Source organism: Lynx canadensis, chromosome B4, assembly GCF_007474595.2.
Source record: "Lynx canadensis isolate LIC74 chromosome B4, mLynCan4.pri.v2, whole genome shotgun sequence".
Classification (NCBI taxonomy): domain Eukaryota; kingdom Metazoa; phylum Chordata; class Mammalia; order Carnivora; family Felidae; genus Lynx; species Lynx canadensis.
Window position 1 is genome coordinate 88,225,383 of NC_044309.1, and position 12,229 is coordinate 88,237,611.

The following is a 12,229-nucleotide window of genomic DNA, read 5'->3' on the forward strand; positions in this document are numbered from 1 at the left end:
CGTCAGGACATGTAGGGGAAAGGGCAAGAGAAGGTAGTAAGAACAAACCTCACTCAACATCTGCTCTCTTCATCAGTAGGCTGGTTTTATCATCAAGTCAGACAGCAGCCTACTGGTGACTGAGCACAGCATTCAACTTCTGGTTTTACCACTTATTACTTTGGACTAGAATTTTTGAATCTGAAAAGTGAAGATGAGAGTATCTATTTGGACTCACGGGAGCATATAAATAATGTCAAGCACCTGGGTTCAGTATCATCATCCTCATCCCTAGCCGATGTAGTAGCAGCAGAAATAATAGCAACACTGAACTCCTCTTCTCTGGCATCCTGCCTTTCACCTCTGCCAGACACCTGTGTGGCCTGTTCTCATGGGGTGCTTGTAACTTTGATGAAGAAATACTGTGATAAAGGAAGATACTCATGGGATAGTTGTTTGAGTTTTCTCTGAAATTTAAGATTAGTTTTCCTTTATCTTAGTCCTAGCCTGTTTTTCTATTTGCCCTGAGTTTAGGTAAAAAAGAAAGATAAGAGAAGCTTTGGAAAGGACCCTCTTTTTTTTATGTTTATTTATTTATTTGAGAGGGAGAGGGAGAGAAGGTGAGGGAGGGAGGGAGGGAGGGAGAGAGAGAGAGAGAGAGAGAGAGAAGCAGAGAGCAAGAGAGAGGGAGAGAGAGAGTCCCAAGCAGGTTCCATGCTATCAGTGCAGAGCCCGACATGGGGCTCAGTTCTATAACCATGAGATCACCACCTGAGTCGAAATCAAGAGTCTGATGCTCAACTGACTGAGCCACTCAGCCGCCCCTGGAAAGGATCCTCTTTATCCAAAGGAGAGAGATTTGGAACCACATATCCCAAACTAATCAAGGTCTGGAGGCAGGTGAACAAAGTTTGTGGGAAAATTAATAAAGACAGCATTGTGTAATGAGAAAAGGATTTAGATCTGTGTTCACTGACTTTCTGGGGAATATCAGTAGCAAGTCATACTGTATATCTTTAAAAGTATACAGAAACCATACATTTTCCCTGGTTTCCTGAATAGAAGTAACAGTAAAAAACCTTGGGAAACCTGCAAAGGGAAATCTCCCAAGGGGAGAGGCTGAGAGAGTATGTGGGTTGTGTAGTGAGTGGGAAGCACACTGCCCAGGACTGGGGTTTTTCCCAAGTCCCAAGAAGAAATAATATCTGCATGATAGGAGGTATGACCCCTGTTTTCTCTTACCTCTTCTATCTTTTCCACCAAGGAACTTGGCTCAGACCTTAAGAGAACTCACGAAGGACTTAGAATATGAGAGATCATAGTTGCCTCTTCTGATACTGTTTCAGTGGGAAAATGAATTTAGTTTCCAAACTACCAACCTAGAACCTTCCTATTTGTCTTTATTATAATTCTTTGAAAATGTGGAGCTTCCAAGTAGTTTGAAGGAGTTTGGCTTGGAATAACCAAGGAAGAACGTTCTTATATCAAGGGAAAGCATTGCCTCTTGAGTAAAGCTGTATTCACCAGCAGTTGGGTTCAGACATGTGAGGTATGTTCAGAAAATTATGTCCATTTTTTGAGGGAACTAAAGAATGTTCTAGGAGTTAATTTACCCCTTGGTACCTCTAGCTTGATCTAAAAAGGCAGAAGCAAGGGGTGATTCCAGATACTTTGTGTTGTTTCCTTAGCTTTGTCCTTAGCCCAATCCTTATGGACTGGGTGGGATCCAGTGGGGGTGGGGTGGCGCTGATGGTATATCATCAGTGACATCTGAAAGAGCTATTTTACAAAAACTCCATTAGACCTTAGGGTACCAGGATCAAAGTCTTGGTACTTCATATCACTTTCTCAAATCAGGTTTGGCACCTAAGGGGCTCCCCCATGACACTGGAGGTACCTGGAGGACACTGGGAGGTGAAGGGGGTGGATGGGTTGTCAAGGAGTTAGAGCAGAGGAGAGAGACAGGGCAATTTCGGGACAGCTAAATGGCCATCGCACTTCATTTTTGTGGCAGGTGGAATTCTTCAAGAGGCTGGAGTCCCATATGGGGAGACAGGAAAAGAGCAAGTAACGAAAGTAATACATTTGCAAGTCACATACTTTGGATAGATTGTGTCATCGAATCCTCACAAAAGCCTTATGAATGGCATACTAATTTGTCCCCGTTTTCCAGATACGGTTTTTGAGGAAGACGTCATTTCAGTACATTGTCCAAGGTCACTTGGCCAGCAAGTAAAGAGTGCAGCTTTAAACTCAAGCCATCTGATTCCAGAGCCCTTGCCTTCAGTCATTTCCTTCAGGTATGCCCTCGTATTTGTGAGGGCTGGAAATACTGTAGCACGATGCTCGTTAGTGCAGTTCGCTTGCTCCGACACAGCTAGCAGAGTTGGAAATCCTGTTTCACAGTGGAGCTCTGAGGCCGTAAAAAAAGAAAGATAGGAGAAGTGTTGGCAAGGAACCTCTTTTTCTTTCTCAGCAAAATGCACACATGTTTTAACAGTAACTACTACCGGGGGTATAATAATTATCCTGTGGTCAGTAGATGGTTTTTAAAGACACTTTCTTCAGGGATAAGCATTACACTTAGGCATGCATTAACACACACACACACACAAATGTGTTTAGCATCTGTAAATATTTTTTTGACCGTGAAATTCCTAGAACAACAAGCACCACTTTCCCATCTTTAAATTTTTCCAGGTGGCAAGATATCTGTGGGTGAGGGAATAGGCAGAGACTTAACAGACCTCTTGAGTTAGTAAAATGAGATGTGGGAGGGAAAGAAAAAACAAACAAAAAAAAAAAACCACAAGGCGATTGTCCTACTTTTGTAAGGTGGCGCCATCTACCTCAAGAAGGCTGAAATAGAAATATGACCAAGTAATTTATACGTTACCTTTCTTTTGAAGAATTAAAAATGGCTTCACAATTAGATTTCTCCTCATCACATATTTCTTTGAAATATAGCTATCTATTGATTTCCTTTTTTAGTCATTTTTGAATGCCCTTGTTATACCGAAAGTCACTGTGCTCGGTAATGTGGGCCTGAAAGTGAAAACACACCAACATGGCCACTGGCTTCTAGACTGCCATCTAGTGGAAGAAAGATGAAAAGGCAGATAATTATGCCAGGCACAGTGTAGATAAATATGCTCAGAATAACGGTACTGATTTGCACAGGGTGTTATTGAATTAAACTCATCTCTAGGGATGAGGATGTAAGGAGTAAGAAAGTGGTTCTCAAGGATGGAACTCCTGTTGTAAGTGCTGCAGGATGCACAAAGCCAAATAAAGGAGTGGCATGGCCATGGGAGGCATAGTCCATCTATACACAACCATGCAGGCAGCTTAAGCAAAGGAGAAGGTGGTGGTGGGTGGGTGAACTACGCGCAGTGAAGAGTTGCTGGAGTGTAGGCTGGGAAGGCTGAGGCTGAGGCTGAAGTCAGGAGCCTGCTCACAGATGCCTTGCCCATGTAGACTCTGCAGACTGGAGCCAATGTGAGGCCAAATTCTCACTGCTTTGAGGATGTATAGAATTTTTCCACAAAGCTAAATTATTCAATGGAAGTGACTGTCCATTTTCCTGGGATTACATTGCGTGTGTAGTTTTAAATTATCCTTTTGTTTTTATCAAAGGATTTTGATAGGTTTTTTGTTGTCCTTCTTTAGCATGCAAATTTGGCATCTTCATTGGTAAGTTATAATATGAAAAAGCAATTATCCTGGTCTGCAAGTTGAACAGTCTGAGAACCACTGCTGCAGAACGAGTGAGCCTTTGAAGGGATTTAGCCATGGGATGCCATAGCTCAATTTACATTTTAAACAATTTCTTCAACTGGGGCACCTGGGTGGCTCAGTCAGTTAAGTGGTTAAGCATCTAACTCTTGATTTCGGCTCAGGTCGTGATCTCATGGTTCATGGGTTTAAGCCTCGCGTGGGCTCTGTGCTGACAGCTCAGAACCTGGCGCCCGCTTTGGATTCTGTGTCTCCCTTGCTCTCTGCTCCTCTGCCACTCATGCTCTGTCTCTGTTTCTGTCTCTGTCTCTCTCAAAAATAAATAAACATTAAAAAAAATTAAAAAAAAATTTTATTAAAGAAAAAAATTCAAGTTTATTTATTTTGAGAGAAAGAGAGAGAGTGAGGGTACAGGTGAGGGGCAGAGAGGGAGGGAGAGGATCCCAAGCAGGCTCTGAACTGTCAGCACAGAGCCTGATGTGGGCCTAAACTCACAAATTCCGAGATCATGATTTGAGCCGAAATCAAGAGTCAGACACTTAACCGACTGAGCCACGCACGTGCCCTCTAGGTACATTTTAATACACATTTTCTATCCCTGTCCCCTCACCTCTACCCCAGCTCTTACAAGAAACTGAAATTAGCAATCAGCTCCTGTCAGATGTTATAGTTCAAAGAGGTCTTGTTTGCAAGGGCGATCATAAACCTTTGGCCACCTTAGAGAAAACTGGTTCTAACCATGTATCTATCTGGAACCAGTTGTGAAATCACATTGCTTTTACTATTGAGGCAGAAGCTACACCCTAAAAGTTAGCTGCGTGCTCTCCGGAGAAAGAAGTTTTGATGTGTTAAACATGGTGAATTAGTCAAGGAACTACAATTCAAATTGCAGATATTCTGATCCAACCCTGCATTATAACTGAGCAGAGAGTAGTAGTACAAAATAACATACTGAGACCCTTTGCTCGGCAGCTGGCAAAAGATACAGCAGAGACCCCAGAGGACTGCTGGGAAAGATTCGTTGAATGATAATGAAACAATAAAAGGCCATATCCCCTGAGTTTTGATTCTACTTGGCTCTGATAGAAAAGTATGCTTGAAATGTGGAAAACACTCAGAAATGAATTTGGGAAGGCTGCATCACGTGGTATTAGAGCAGGAAATTAACTTTGAAAGGAACACAGCATGGAAATAAGATTAAGCGAGAAAGGTATTGAGAGTTGCTGAAATACCTTGTTCTTAACTGAGTGGCAGGTCTTTGAATTCAACAGCCAGTAGTTAAATCAAAACATTAAATAATCATTCTTAACAGTTTGCATTTGAGGAGCAGGGGGCAGGATTGTGTTCATGTCTCTGAACTGACTCCATCTTATCACTGAAGTGCTTAGTGTTGCCATAAGGCAACAGGAGATAAGTGACTTTCAATAACTTTCGGTAAGCACATAGTGGACTTAAGGTAAATAAGCTGATAAAATTTCATGAAACAACACGTTTATTAGAGATATATGGAGCACCTACATGCCGTGAAAGATTTTACCTCGTGGGTGCAGCACACACGGTTTGTTGCCTATACTCCATCCATTCCCTTTCTTTCATCCTCCTAATAGTATTCAAATTTTTCTTTGGGAAGCGGCTGTTCCTTCTGTAGAGCAGCCCTTCAGTTTTGGTGCAACGGCCTACACCTCCAGCTGCCTATCCCTAGCAGGGAATCTCATCTTCCATGCCACAGGGATTGGTTGAGGGACCCCTGGTGGAAGCCAATCAGTGCATAGTTTTTATCCTTGTCAGGGGGTGGTCCAATCCGTGTGAAGCTCTCAACTTTTGTCCTGCGCTGCCCTCTCCGAGTGAGCGGGGTTACTCCTCCGGAAGTGAACGGGGAAGCTTGCAGGTCTGGTTCCTGGGGGCAGCCATCTTGTTCTGAGAGCAGCTAGCCTGAAGACCGAGTCCATACCCAGAAGAGAGGAGAGCCGGGAGGACGGTGGAAAAACGGAGCCAGAGCGCTTATGAGATCAGGTCCAGGGCCTCCCTTCCCCCGGGCTTCCCAGTTTTAGGATCCAGTGCATGCCATTTGTTGTTTGCCAGTTTATTTGCTCGTTGATTAGTTGGTTGGTTGGTGGCTGACGCAGAGGGATGGTAGGAAGTATAAAGCTTGTCTTTACATTCGTACAAGAAACGTAAACCTTGGTTCTTTATACTTCAGGTTGATTGTGGAATGACTGGTGTTTCTCTCTCACCCTTTTCTGGCAGGTGGTATTAGCAGGAGAAACACTTCTGTCTCTTTCTCTCTCTTTTTTAATGTTTTACTTATTCTTGAGAGAGAGAGAGAGAGAGCGAGTGGGGGAGGAGCAGAGAGAGAGAGGGAGACACAGAATCCAAAGCAGGCTCCAGGCTCTGAGCTGTCAGCACAGAGCGTGATGCGGGGCTCAAACTCAGGAACTGTGTGATCATGACCTGAGCCAAAGTCAGACGTTCAACTGACTGAGCCAGCCAGGCTGCCCTGAAAGATTTCTCTTTTTAAAAAATTTGTAGCTATTTCATTCTGAAGAACCGGAGATTTTCCTTCAAGCTCTGTTGAAGGAAACAAGATGGTGTTCGTTGCCAGAGAGAGTCAGGAGTAAGACCGAGGGAACTAGAAGGACATGAGGGGAAAATGACCACAATTTTCCCTGACTCCTTCTCCAAACAGAATAAGCCTGTTACAAGGCTTTCCCCGTGAGTCTTAAGACTTCATTTTACGAACGTATGGTAAGAGGTTGGTGCTTGAGGTAAGACTTGTCTACCAGTGGCATTCAGATTAATAGTCCTGCCTGAGTAGGGGGGCCAGTCCGCCAGGGGCTTGGGTACACAAAGGACTGAGAATCTCCCAGGGGAGATCTCATTTTCTGGGAGGCCCAGGAGGCAAACTTGGCCGAGTGAAAAAAACCTCAGTTTTTAGAGCAGAGAGATAATTCGGAGTAGAGCCTCAAGTGGATTTACATGTGGTTCCTGAGATGGGAAATAGAGGGTTGTGGTAAAAAATGCAAGAAGCTAAAAAGGGAAGGAGGAGGAGGAGAAGAGAGAAAAAGAATGTGGCTGGGCAGGGGCGGTTTTCAGGTGCTGGCCGTAGCCATTGTCCGTATGAACTTGGGTTTCTGCTGATTTTGGGGGTGGCTCTGTCTCTAGCCTAGACAGGATAATGGCCACCACTGGTGTGCTGAGAATTATTTAAAAAAAAAAAAAAAACCCCGCAAACAACCCCAAACCCCGTGATGATAAAATAAAAGGAGACCAGGTAGCAGCAGGAAATGTAGCTGGTAGCAATCGCTTGGAAGGAAAGGCTGCAATTTCATATGAAATTACTAGTTCTTCAAACATTAACAAGGTATCGGGCTTCTTTCACCAGAAAAATGCAGGGAAAAAGCTTTTATTGCTCTCTTGTGCAACATAATACCAATTTGATGGATTTGTAGAGGAATACCAACAGGTTCGTCTCTCAAAAGAAAGTCTGGTGCCAAGGAAAATATGTCATGTGGGAAACTACTCGGAGGCAGTAATGGAGCTCTAGTGCACTCCAGCCAGACACTCCCAGGGGCCAGAGCAGAAAGTCTCACAGACTAAATCGAGTGCTCACGTTACAGGGGTTATTGGATCAATATAAAACGTCTACCCAGTAGCAAGGAAAAGAGATCTGGGGTAAGTTTATACACCTAGGATAGAGTAGAAGGACCACACGACTGAAGCCCGTATCACACAGTTCTTTCAGTGTCCTTTCCCTTTCCTTCTCTCCTTTCTTTATCCCAGTGCTTCTCAACTCTGTCGCATCAATTCTCCTCATGATGGGGTGATTCCAAAGACTGGCGCCGAGTTTGAACAAGGGGGCTTAGCGAGCTCAAAGTGTCTGGAGTCGACACACAGTGGCCAGGATGCCTGGCCACAGCTGTAGTTCACTCACTCGTTTGCTGCACAGCCGTGACCTTTATCTCTTAGGCAGAATGTATGCAAAGCCACTATGGGTTCCCAACGGCCGATCCATTTAGAGATGACATGTGTCAGTCTCTGAAGGGGGCTTGGTTTGTACCTTTTGCTTTGGTCCTTCCCTTATTTTCTCTTTATGAGTAAACACTCTTGAGTCTGTCTTTTAAAATATCACGGGGGTGCCCGGGTTGTTCTGTCGGTTAAGTGTCCGACTTCGGCTCAGGTCACGATCTCCCAGTTTGTGAGTTCACACCCTGCATCGTGGTCTCTGATGTCAGCACAGAGCCTGCTTTGGATCCTCTTCCCCCACCCCACCCCCACTTTTTTCTAGCCTTCCCCTGCTTGTGCGCATGTGCTCTCTCTCTCTTTCAAAAATAAATATTTTTTAAAAATTATGTATTTCATTCACTCTGTCTTTAACGTGTCTGTCAGATTGCCAGCCCGGAAGCTTATCTTTCGAATTCTTAACAGCACATCTTTTGAATTCTACTCATGTCTTGCAAGCCACTTGTTTACTTGCTATTGTTATTTAACACATCGTATGAGTCTTATCCATGCTACTAGCTTTTTCCTGTTGGCTACAGTAGAATTGAATATTCTCCATTAATAGTACAGACACATGACAGAATATAAGTTTTGCCTGCCTCACAGAGCACATCTCACCATCACCTATGTTTCAGTGAAAGAATAGAACCAAACAAATCAAAAACATGGTCTGTACCCTTTAGCATCATAGAAAAAAATTAAAAAGGAAGCACCTGGGTGGCTCAGTTGGTTAAGCATCCTACTTCAGCTCAGGTTATGATCTCACGGTTCGTGGGTTCGGACCCCAGTTCATGGGTTCGGGCCCCGCGTGAGGCTCTGTGCTGACAGCTCGGAGTTTGGAGCCTGCTTTGGATTCTGTGTCTCCCTCTCTCTGCCCCTCCCTCACTCATGCTCTCTCTCTCTCAAGAATAAATGAACATTAAAAAAAATGTTTTAATGATAAAAAAAGAAAATTAAAATTTTTTAAGTTAAAAAATTTAATAAAAAATTTTAATTAAAAATAAATAAAATAAAATTCAGGTCACATATGAAACAATTAAGGAGAATTACTAATTTAAAATAAAGAGCCTCATGGCACATTTAGTCACATAGCAGATGTAAATGGGTTGTGAGAGCAACATGTCAGAAGGAAAGGCCAAATTGTTTGGTTAGCAAGGAAAACAATACAGCTGGAGAGAGGCAGCATTACATCCACAGAGGACAGCACTCATGTGATGAAGAGAATAGCTGTACTTCCTAGTGTTCTGTACATATAGTATTTTATATCCACACGACCACTCTGAAAGATGGATACATGGAGAGGAAAGCGAGGTACAGGCACCACTCCGCTAAGCAACAGCCGAGCTGGGGTTTGATCCCAGGTTGTCCCTGCTCTTTTTCACCATGAACCTGTGTAAGATGACAGACATGGAGGGAAGAATGTGGTGGTTAAATGGGAAGTTGGAGGCCATAGAACATTTTTTTTAAGTTCATTTATTTTGAGACAGAGCTAGTGTGTGAGAGCAGGGGAGGGGCAGAGAGAGACAGAGACAGAGACAGAGACAGAAAATCCCAAGCAGGCTCCACACCACTGCCAGTGCAGAGCCCAACACTGGGCTTGAACCCGATCATGACCTGAACCAAAATCAAGAGTCAGAGACTTAACTGAGTCACACAGGCACCCGGGTCATAGAACATTTTTATTTGTTTCACGAAAGAGCAAATGGAAGCCTCTGAAAATGGAACAATACGAAATCAGAATTGTAAGTTGCCTACTAAGGGAAAGTGCCTTTGGGTAAATGAAAATGAAGCAACCTTTGCCTAACCAAGTTTATCCAAGTTCAATATATATAGTATACTTTCTAAGCCTTGAAATGTTTAAAGTGTGTGTGTGTGTGTGTGTGTGTGTGTGAAAATAGTGGTATACAAAGGTTATTAGCTGAATTTATTAAGCTAAAGACAAAGGTCTCAAGTGAGATTCCTATGTGTTACATGTTCTGAGCTTTCTCACCCATGGTCCAAGGAGATAATATTGTCAAGTGTATACAGCATATATTCTTATGTGTTTAAAAATACATCTTAATTTCTTTGCATGCATGGACATCACATTTTGTAAAACATAAATAATTGCAAAATGTCAAAAAATTTGATGACCAGAAGGTGGAAATATTTCATCAGTTGACTCTATTGTCAATCATTTCAGATCTTTCAACTACTCAGATTAAATTCATTGGGATTTCTTATTTTTTCCTTTCCTTACTTGAATCACATTCCCCCACCCCCACCCCCACTGACTATAATATCTCGGTTTAACTTCTGATGGTAAGGATAGTTGCTATAATTGATATCTCCGTATTGCAGTTGTGTTTGACAAGCTTAAATTAAATAACATAACATAACTCACAGTTTCTAAATCTAAACACGTAAGTAAATTACATTCTTCCACACATTACAAAGTGGGTTACTGGCAGAATAGGATAATAACTATGGTAGAGATGTGTAGGAGAGCTGTCATGAATTTGCCTCCATGGAAAACTAGTTCCACATCTAATTTCTGTCAAAGAAAATGACCTATATACCACTCAAAAGCGAAACCATTGTGGCAGCCTTTAATTGGTTTATGTAATTGGTCAAACATATTTAGTTACCTGGCATGTATTTTTCAGCTAAATTCTGTTGAAAAGCTCATCAGAAAGCTACATGACTTAATATTTGACATTTCAAGCATGTATTATCAAATTTTACTGGAAAGTTATTAGCACTTTCAAAATTTCAGGCTAATGAAAATTTTTGACCTTTGATTGTTTACCTGTCTGGGGAGGGAGCGACACCAGAACTGTTTTCTGAGGTAAGTGAGGCCCTGCCCGTGGAACTCCCCTGGTTTATTTCTGTGACCTAGTCATGGTGGATCTTCACAAAGGGCATGAATCTTGGTAGGCATTTTGATTTTCATGAGTTAACACTCTATCTGCTCATTAAATCTTATTGAACTGTTCTTGCCAGGAATAATGACTACCAACTCCTGATGACCAACTCTCAAGAGTGTCATGGGGCGATGAGCCCACTGATTTCCCTAGTATTCTGATGTCTATACCTGAATCAAGCCAAATCATGAGGGACCACATGGTGTTGGCCCTTGTGGAATAGCACTCTCTTGGACGCTGTGCTCTTGCATCTTGTTGGGATATTAAACTGCCATTAAACTATTGAATTTATAACTTACTAGCCAATCTCCTTTCCATGTTGCATAAATCTTATTTTGCCACTCTGGCTTTGGTGTCAGTAGCAGAAACCAGGGGATTTTGCTTTATGATCTCTTGGTCTAGGTGGCTACCTGCTGATTGGGACACCCCTCTGACTGGTAATTCACAGTGGGGTGGGTTGGTGACAGTGGTCTATTTCTGGAACAGTGGTCCATCACTTTCTCAATACCTACTCAAGGGTCTTTCCTTCTGGATGTTGCCTAGTTTCCTGAATATCCTGAATATCTTGAATATCTCCTCCCATAATCCTTCTCATGGTTTCCTTCCACCATCCTCATTGCTCAATGCTGTCATCCTTTTCCACAGAACAATGATCTTTCACATAGAAGAACAGAGGTTCTGGCCCTCGGTCCTTCTTCTTTCTTGGGTTTCTCCTGGATCTTAACAGTATCTCTATTCATGGTAGTGTCTAGTGACTTCTCAAGAGGGAAGGCTGAACACTGGTCTCAGGTCCTCAGGAGCAGAGGAGGAAGTGGCAGATGCTTCAACTCTATTTGAAGTATCTAAAGTCAAACACATTTCACCATAAATCTTCAATACTCCTCATGTACAGATGTGACTTCAATATTCACTTCCAAGTTGAGCTGAACCAAGCCCAGTTCAGTGTAGGCTCAATTCCAGTGTGAGGTGAAGATTATACTTTTATATCCTTTCTTTTTCTGTCCAAATCTCAGCTCTCCATCTCTCAAAACCCGTTGTTCAAATGTTTTCAGGAATTTCTCCAAGATCTCCATATGGAAAATTTTAAAATTTTATTAAGAGATGTAAAACAGAACCTGAATAAATGGAGAGACTTACCATGTTATGGGAAGGAAGACAGCATCATAAAGATGCCAATACTCTGCAACTTGAATTATAGGCTCAGAACTGTTCCAATCAAAATTATGGAACTTGCTAAACTAATTTCACAACTTAAATGGGAAAGAAAAGGGTCAAAAATAGCCAAGATGGGGCGCCTGGGTGGCGCAGTCGGTTAAGCGTCCGACTTCAGCCAGGTCACGATCTCGCGGTCCGTGAGTTCGAGCCCCGCGTCGGGCTCTGTGCTGACTGCTCAGAGCCTGGAGCCTGTTTCCGATTCTGTGTCTCCCTCTCTCTCTGCCCCTCCCCCGTTCATGCTCTGTCTCTCTCTGTCCCAAAAATAAATAAACGTTGAAAAAAAAAATTAAAAAAAAAAAATAGCCAAGATACTTCTGAAGTATCAGGTTTCAGAACTTAATGGGAAGCTATGATTAAGGCAGTGAGGTGACAGTATAGGGATGCTTGTGGGCTAGATA